Source organism: Pinus tabuliformis, chromosome 8 (genome assembly GCF_031772625.1).
Source record: "Pinus tabuliformis cultivar Carrire ecotype Pingquan chromosome 8, CPIR1, whole genome shotgun sequence".
Classification (NCBI taxonomy): domain Eukaryota; kingdom Viridiplantae; phylum Streptophyta; class Pinopsida; order Pinales; family Pinaceae; genus Pinus; species Pinus tabuliformis.
This window is the reverse complement of record NC_142294.1, coordinates 136,037,568-136,047,522: the sequence shown is the minus strand read 5'-3', so window position 1 is coordinate 136,047,522 and position 9,955 is coordinate 136,037,568.

The following is a 9,955-nucleotide window of genomic DNA, read 5'->3' as shown; positions in this document are numbered from 1 at the left end:
GCAGCGTGTTAGAGTCGGTCTGGTCATCCCTCCGTCAGAGATCATTTCTCTTATTGCATTTCAATTTTAGGTGTCTCGCTCGATTCACTCAATTGCATTCCGCTAGCGGCATGCCATAATTTGACGGAAGGGTCTTATCATTCATTACCCCTCATGCCTTATCCATGTTGGCTCAGGTTTGTTCATCAAAATCAAGTTTTAAAGTCACTTACAGTCCTGTTTTAGTCTCTTGATCAACAAGAGTCATTTCAGTCACTAGGTCTAGGGTTAGTTAATTTTGTCTTCAACAATGTCCAACAATGCCAGCAGACCCATGAGGGAGGTCCTTAATAAGTTTTCATTTCCAATATTTTCATCATCATATGCTCGACTATGACTTTTCTTCAAAACTCTGTTTTGAAGAAAATTCGTCATTTCGTTTTGTAATAAATTGCCATGTAATTTCAAAACGTTTTTCAGTTGTTGAATTCTCCAGGCACAGCCCTAGTCTTCCTTTGTCAAACATGCCATTATCCCTACAAAAATAGCCAAAAGATTCATCATTCAAGCCAAAAAATCAAGAAGGAAACAAAAAGACAGAGTTGTATTAATTGTGAAAAAGTGCCAATGTCAAAACATTACAAAGTGGGTTTGTGAGAAACAAAAATTAAATCCATCACTATAAGATATTCTCATTGTTTAGGAACATTCATTTGCATCCAAAGGTCGATTGAAAGCCGACTCAAAGTGGTGAGAGGGCGAAACTGTAAATTTCCAAGCCAAAGCTATGTTCAAAGTCGGCGCAGTGCATAGAGCAGGTGGCGCGGCGCACTGGGGAGGCGCAGTGCACTGGGTGCGACCATTCAGTGTAAAATAACACGGGCGCGGTGCACCGGGAAGGCGTGGCGCGTTGGGCAAGCTACGCGGTGCATACAGCTGACTGGCCCGAAAAGTTCCAGAACGGCCTCCAAACGCCAAAAACGTACAAATTTCCTTTGTTTCAAGTAGGTTGAGCTCCAATTCTCCTGTTCATCAAAGTTTGGTAGTTATGCTATGATGGTTGATGTGTTGAGTGTCTAAACAAATGATCAAACCCTATCATCTTAAATTCCTCAAATAAAAGCTGCTGCCTAGGGTTTCATAAACTGTTTGCCACCAAGCTTATTCTCTTTCCATCATTTTCTTTTCTCCCTGATTCCATTTTTTCCCTGATTTCATTGTTCCCTATCCCCTAAAATTACTAAACCCCTATCCCAAATTCCCTTTCCCAAACTTTTAAATGTAAAACCCTAAACCCTATTCCCACACATAAATCCCAAACCCTCTCCCATATTTCCCTAACAAATCTATCCCAGTAGTCCCTAATCCCTTACTATTTTTTCCCCTTCCTAACAGTGCCTTGTTTCATTTGTTTTCCCCTTGGTGGCAGAAATTAAACACATCACAAAAGAGCAGTCCAACGCAGTTTGTATACATCAGCAATCAGTTTTCTCCAAGGCATTTTGTACAGCAGTCATGTCATCCGGTCATTCATCTAATTATGGAATGGAAACCCAAAGTGACTCACCCATGGAGGAACATGCACCCCGGAGGCCTCATAGAGGAGGCAAACATATTAGAGAATAACCAATCACCCTCACTGAATTACAGGCTTGCCCTCTAGCCATTTTTTGTTTTCAGCATCAATCATGTTATGAGTTTTGTGAGAAGGTGTCTAAAGTTCGATTTCATCATGAGTTGGCTCATCTATTTGTACTACGTTCACATGGAGATCAGGTTACTTTGGCTGGTGTCACCTTCACACTTACACCAGAATCTATCTCACTGGAAACCAACATACCCAACCTTGGAGAACCATGGAACAAGAGGAAGAAGATTGACCAGCAACATTATGAGCCAAATATTAAAGCTGGTTTCTTGAGGCAGCTCAAGAGAGTGTTTCCATTCCGATATCTTAAAGATGAATATGCTCCACTAATGAAATTAATCATGAAGTATTTCAGCTATGAGGGATGGTTTTCTTGTTTATATGCTTATCACATCAGGTTGCTCATGCATTTCACCCGAGTACGGATGATGAACATTTCGTATTTCATTTGCCGGAACATAGAGAGGATGACCACCCTTTTGCAGCACAAAACCCCTCAGCAGCAACTTAACATCGTTTATCATTTTTCTCTCATCAAGATTTTGGTGGTTCATCAGCTTGGATTACAGGGCATCACTTGGGATGATTTAATCTCCCGTGATTTCTTCACAGCTTCACAGGGGCTTTCAGAGGTTGGGCATGAGATAGGTGGACCTTCTCATCAGTATGAGCGCCATGAGACTGTTAGTGTGCCGGTATTCATCACATAAGCAAAGCGAGTGTTATCTCCACCCGGTGTGGAAGGGGCCTCGCTTCCGACATCAACACCACAGGTACAGGACAAAGGCAAGAGGCCAATGCAGGATGAGGGGTCTTCAGGTGAACAAGAGACCGACTTCATTCTCATTCATGATGATGATACAGATATGGGCCTGGAAAGTGCCAAACTTAGAGATATCATCCAGGAGCAACAGACAGAGATCAAAGCCTTATCCCTTGAATCGGAGAGGGCTAAGTGGAATATAAAATATTTGGAGCAAAGGAATAAGCAGCTTGAAGATCAGCAGGTGATTATGGAATTACAAAACATCAGGGAGAATCGTCAAGCTGCCCAAAGGAGGAGGATTGAACTCTCTTCATTGGAGCAAGAGATTAATGATGATCGGGAGTCTTGGCTCGAGAGAGTCAACATCCACTTAGAGGGACTACTGGACAAGGCTGATAGAGACAAAGCATTACTAAGACACATGGCTTTCCACTACATGGCGCAGAACAAGGTTTGCAAGGCACTAATAAGGAATCTAAAGGCAAAATTAAAGAAGGCAATAAGGAAGCAAAAGAGGCAAAAGGAGCATGATCGTCTTCGGATATTGGCCGAAGCCTCTTTAGCCTAGCATGACACTTAATGGAGAAGGTCTAGCCCAAATTTCAAGAAATTTGGAGCAATTTTGACATTTTGAAATTTTTTGCACTACAAAACAGGTTTTTCCTCCGTATGCGCAGCGCCACGTGGCACTCGCCTTTGCTAGAGGGATCCAAATCTAAAAAAATTTCATTTCTAGATTTTTCATGATAACTTATGGTTTCTAGTGCATGGCCAAGAAATTTGGGCAAGTTTTGAGTCCTCAAGAGGCCAAAAACACTCAAAAAATGATCTCACTGCCCCTATTTTGACACACAGGAAGCAGTCTTGGGAGATTGAAGTTTTGGAGCAGAAAATGACATCCAAATTTAGAAATTCTACTTGGGTTGGAAAGTAGACAGGCAGGGCTTTCCAACAGGCACACTTGGGCTCAATTTGGACTTCAGAAAGTGCCTCAAAAGCAGCTCCAAAGTGGTGCGACGCATAGAGGATTTTTGTCTATTTTTCACTGTTCAGCTCAGAAATTCGCCCAGTTTTGACCAGTTTTTCTTTTTGATGTTACTCTTGACATTTCATGATGTAATTTGATAACCCTGATGTAATATTGGCACATTTTTACTTGTTCTAGAGGATTCATTCACTAAAAAGTGAAAAATTAAATGAATGAATCAGTTTCCTAGCATATAGGGGTAAGTTGTTTGATTTCCTAGATTTCAGTTCCTTGTTTAGAATTGGTTCAAACAGCTCCTAGAATGATGATCTCGACCCCTAGAGGCAAGGGAATGAGTTAGGATTGTCTATATCATGTAATTTCTCAGTCATTTTCAGGGTTGGATACTTGGGATTTCTTGGCACTCTATTGTACATTTCATTTCTGCAATTTTGGCAAAGGAAAGACCAGGGTTTTGCAGCACTTGTTTGGATCCATGTGGCTTTATGTTTTGATGGTGTTTTTCTCTATGTAATTGTAAGTTCACTGGTGTTTATGTGTATCATTTTCCCTTCTCTTTTCTTCCGCAATTAAACAAATGAGTGATTAAGGTAGAATTCATTGGACTACTATGCTCTGCCTTGAAATTTTGTTTGATTCTACATGTTTTCATCTATTTGAGGAGGACTCTTGAGACCCTCTTTCCCTCCTTAGCTCCTCTCCAGTCTATTCCATCCATTCATTCAATCTAAAGCATCAAAACTACTTCCTACCTTGCCCCAACCGGAACTCTGCAAAAATTTGGCCTCATCCCCAGACCCAAATTTGCCTTTCCCTTTTTCCAACAAAAAACCCCCAAAAAATCAAATCAAATCCTTGCACTTCATACCTAGCCTAACATTATTTTGTATTTCAGTCATCTCCAGCCCCATTGATTATCTTTTGCTAAGATTGACCCGGAGAGAGCCCTTTACTGTTCTCGTAGGGCTAGCTACGAGGTTGAGCGTGGTTTGATGTGGACATAGAACCTTGCCTTTTCAGCCTGAGGCAAATCTAGGCTCTAATAGAGTGCAAGACCCTAAGTCTTGTTTGATATGACTCAAGTTGCATGGAGGTATGAGATATTCATGATTGTACACATGTTTCTTCTATAGGATGGTTGTGACCATACCGTGCAATTTTATATTTATGATTTTGATCCTTCTATATTGGATGGTTGTGTCCATGCCATGGATCTTAGATTTACATATGATCCTTTTTATTTGGATGGCTACACCCATACCATGGATCTTTTCACAGTCTTTTTTATCCAAATGGTTGCGTCCATACCATGGATTCATGTTTGATATCAAATATGTATATGTATATGCGTCCTTGATTTGTAGTTCTCCTGACAATGTTTTTTCTTGTCCTTGCAAAAGTTCATAAAGAATCTCATCCATCACTCCCCATTCTACCTTCATGCTTTAGGGGGAATCTGTTACACTGTATTTTGTCACACCTCCTGCACTTCACTATGACATACCCCGAATTGCTCAAAACATGACCATTATGCAATGTCCTCATTCATATATGCAGCTCAGATGATCCCTAAGACATTGATTGGAAAATGCCTTGAGCTTCCCCTGAAGGAAATACCTCTTAAACCCTAAGTTGAGAATATCGCTCTTATGAGACTAAAAACCACAATCGTTTCTTGTTGTATTATACATGACCCGTTATGGCATCTCTCTGTTTACTTTTATACCCAAGATGATCCCAAAAAGGCAATTTTCCCAAAGAGGATGAGAAGCTTTGTCATTTAGAAGCTTCCAGAGTGGCAAGCTGGATGTTGTTCGGCATAGATGAGGTCAAGTTCTCCCAACTTGACCTCTTGGTCTTATCCCTGTGAGCTACCTCCTTTGAGATAAGGGCCTACTCCTATCTTTGGAGAGATCCTAACTACCTTTCCTAGCCTATATATTCATCCTCTCCCATTCGTAAATGGTTGGTCTATGTCTATTTGCACCCTTATGCTATGATTGTGCCTATATGCTACTGATTTGGCTTGGAGAAGGAGTGATTGGAGAGCTTAGCTTGGACTTGAATATTCATTCAAGGAGAGCCTATCAACATCAAGGCTTGGTTGTATGCTTCTCCTTATTTTATATTAATATAAAACTGTTGGTTCATTTTCCATTGATGTGTATGATCATGTATAATCTATCTTAACATTCCTTCATTCGTTAAGTAGGTTTCTTTTGAATATGCTATTTGTATTTTCATGTCTTTTTGTGTCTTGATATCTTGTGCAGGTGCATAAACGTTGAGAGAAACAGGAACGAGTCCGTGATACAAGTGATTCAAGGTCTTCAACAAAGGAGATCGAGATAGCATCAAAACGAGGTAGGCCATCTTCTTCATCTCTCTTTTCAATTTCAACTTAGGAAAGTGTCTGATAGATTGTCAGTTAGGTTGCTAGACCCGCTCATTGGGCTAGAGGGATAATCTCTATCCACAGGGAATATTTACCTAGACAACAGGGACTTGTAGAGGAATCCACTAGAGAAGAGATTGTCCTCAGCGACAGTGGAATGGTCCAAGACTATGTAATGTACAAGAAGCAGAGACCATGCAGGATATGGCTCATGGTGTTCCACATATTTATGTTGTGTTAGACAACTGGTAGGTCAATCAATACGAATTCATGATCAAAATGGAAGGTATGATCAATACCTAGCTAGTTTTGATTTTGATAGACCAAGGTTCTAATTTCAATTATGTTAGCCCCAATATTGTGGAGAGATGTGCATTGCAAAAGATAGACCATGAAATATCATGGCTAGTGCAGATAGCAAAAAGGACTAAGAGGTGAGTCAAAAACATGGTGAGGCCATGCCTAGTCGAAATAAATGACAAGCCCAAACACACATATTTGAATTTACTACCATTGGGATCTTATGATGTGTTAATTGGCATGGATTAGCTGGTAGACCATAAGAAAAAAATTGATTGCTTCAGTAAATCAATTGAAAGTCTCAATGACACAAGGGAAAAGGTGGCGATGTAAGAAAAACTAGAACCAATGATAGTTTGATGAATAACAACATTATAAATGAAGCAATGCTGTCAGAAGGGATGTGAGTTGTATGTTTTCCAAGTGACCAGTGACTCAAAATTAATAGTAACAATCTGGAGGAGCACCCAATATTAAAGAAATTAGGGGATGTATTTCTTGAAGAAATCCCAAGACTACCACCAACTTGAAAGGAAATCAATTTATCAATAGAACTATTTCCTAGAACAATGGCCACGTCAAGAGCCCTATAGCACATGAGTACACCAAAGCTAGTGGAATTACAATTGCAATTAAAAGAAATGTTGAATAAGGGATACATCAGACCTAACATATCACCTTGGGGAGCACTGATATTATTTGTAAAGAAAAATGATAGAACTTTGAGACTTTGTAATGAATATAGATAACTCAATAAAGACACAATCAATAACATATATCCTCTATCGATGATTGATGGATTTATTGACTAGTTAAGAGGATTTGTCGTGTTTTAAAAAATCGAATTTAGTTATGGGTACCATCATGATTGAATAAAATATGATGATATTCACAATATGACATTTAGAACTAGCTATGGGCACTATGAATTTTTGGTTGTGCCATTTGGCCTCACAAATTGATCTAAAAATGGGGCACTAAAGGCTTCTTGTCTAGCTTACAAGAACCTCTCCCACTTCCAAAGCTTAAATATTCCCAAGATATTATGATTAACCAAGTGCGGAATTAATAATGCTTGAAATATGTGTATGCTTGTGTTTGTATTTATACTGTTTATGTTCCTTAAGTTTATTTGCTTGAACTAATATAAAACATATAACAGCAATAAAAGCACCAAATACAATGCAACAACAAGAAATCACACATAACAGCAATATAATATGGAGTTCACCCAAAACTCTTGGGCTACGTCTCCTTGAGATCTAGTCAACTCGATTAGGCTCTCTGGGATTATGGCTGAAATCCTTTTACAAGCTCCACGCTTAACTCCATTGTATTACACAAAAAGAATGGGCTTAGAATGCCATCTTATCCCTGGCTTTGAAGCTTTCTAGCTTTCTGGCTCTAGCTCTCGCTCTGGCTCTTGGCTCTGGCTCTGACTCTGGCTCTAGCTCTGGCTCTTGGCTCTGGCTTGTGCCTCTGGCTTTGATTCTAGCTCTGGCTCTGGCTCTGGCTCTGGCTCTAGCTCTTCGGCTCTGGCTTCTATGAGCTTGTTACAAGGAAAAGTGTCTACTCAGAACTGCTTATCCCACTAAGGTGTGATAGCTGCCTTAGAAACAAACAAAGTAAAGCTACTTTCATTTTTCCTTTATGAAATATAGATAGAGAAGAACAAAGAAGACCAACCTCTGTCTTGCGTTAATCTCTTGGTTCGATTCCTCTCTTTCTTGATAGTCTTTCGCTACTTGTTCCCTTGTACGCCCAGCTTCACAAAGTACCTGTAAGATCACAGTAGCATAGCACTATACAAGAACATGGATCTATAATCATAAACAATCTAGGATCAGATGTAAATTGACCATACAAATGCAACAAACATAAATTACACAAGAGTATGGAGGAAAACTTGAATAGCTTTTATTGATAAACAAGAAAGAGCCAAGGGGAGTTACAACTAGTTGTTCTGACCCAGCATCATCCTCTCAGCAAGGAAGCCCCTCTTCACCTCATACAAAGCTTAGATCACCCAACAATCTGATGTTTTGTCTCAAGAAACCAACAGCAATTCCTTACAATATGCAAAATTCCAGCCTCTGGATCTCTGGGATGAGGGATCCATATATAGATATTTGTAAGGGAGATGAGTCAGCTTGTGATTTGATTAGTGTCTTCCCTCTGATAGTTTTTGCTTCCACTTGGAGATTGATGATCTCTTACTCATCCTGGGTCGAATTCAAAGAGGCAAGTGTCACAGGAGAAGTTTCTGGAAGCTTCCATTGCCTCTCCACCTCGCGGAATGACACTGCCATTTGTCACTTCTCACCCATCGCACCCCATAGAAGGGCTTTTTGAAATGCAACACACCCACACAGTGTGTTTAGGTGAGATGCAACACACTTTGCCTATGGAGTAGCTGAAATGATCCTGTTTTGACCAATTCTGAGCAGTTTTTCATGTAGAACTTCTGGGAGAAGCTGTAATCAGTTGACCTTGTTCCTTTAGGGGTTAGAACAACACTTTTAGGGACTTAGGAGCCCTTGGTTTATGGAAATTTCATGCTTGGGGTTGTAGTGCCCAAAAATGTCTATAACAGTTGCCCCCTAAAGCATGAGGTCGTTAATCTTTTGATGTCGGGTGAAATGCTTTATTATGAGGATCCGAAGTTCTTTCAAGCTGGGAGGAGACCTGTAATAAGATACAATACAATACATTATCTTCATAATATTTTCATGATCTAGCTGATGCGGGAATTCCCATGCTCAGCTTTATAAATTCATTATCATGTACATAGGACAGACAATCGTCTGAGTGTAGACTAATGATTCTGGTAGAGCCATCATCCCTTTGATTGGATGATTATCTGTGCAACAATGATGTACATTTGATGTCTTTATTTCCATGAATATATATCGCAGCCCGAATGGATGAAACTAGATCCGGGGTCTTCAATCTCATTCGATCTTCACTCGAAGTACAACTCGATCCATGTGAGAGATATTCTGGAGTCGAACATGGAAAGACATTGGCTGATTACCAGCCAATGATGTAAGCTGTTAACAGGCACGAGAGGAATCACCGATAATGATAATGACCCTCAAGGTACTGCAGTACAATGCACGTGGTGTGAATAAAGGACTTAGCGTCGAACACCAAGCAAAATCTTTCGGTCGAAGGTCATTGATGTAAACCTATCGCCGGAAGTGAGAAACTTGCCATTGAGGCATGCAAGCTTCAAAGTACTGAATGGGGTGTTCCTAGATCAACTTCTTGGATAATGAGTTGATGTCGACAAGAAGCGATCCGTCATAGGAGGGCCTTAATGAATCCCACATCAATGACACGGAACGGAGCAAATGATTTTAATGGAGGTGAAAACGATCTGGTGATATAAGGTTTAGGGTGGCGGTCATGAAAGAATGGAGTGTAAATGTATTGTAGCGGGTGAGACACAGGTGAATTCTCTGAATGACTTCTCTTGAACATATCGGCGACACTGACATGATGGATTGGTAGCATTAACCCCAAATGTGGATGGTGTGATGGGACCATGGCGATGTGATCGGTGAATGAAACAACCCAACCCGACTTGGATGCGGAGTGAAAGTGTCATGTTCAAGAGCGACTTGCTACCAACAAAGTTTCTTCAAGTTTTCTTCCCAATTTTTCCCCAGTCATTGCTGACCAGTACCTCTTTATTTTTGTCAATCTTGAGGAGGATAACATATGCTTGTTCTATAATTTTCCCTTCGGGCAAACCCATCGCTATGTTTTAACGAGCCTAGCGATAGTGAAACTCGTTCTCGTCTATAGACAAGTTTGATGCTATTAAAATTTTAACGAGTTAAATGACAAAGACAACTTGGTCCTTTTCAATTTTAG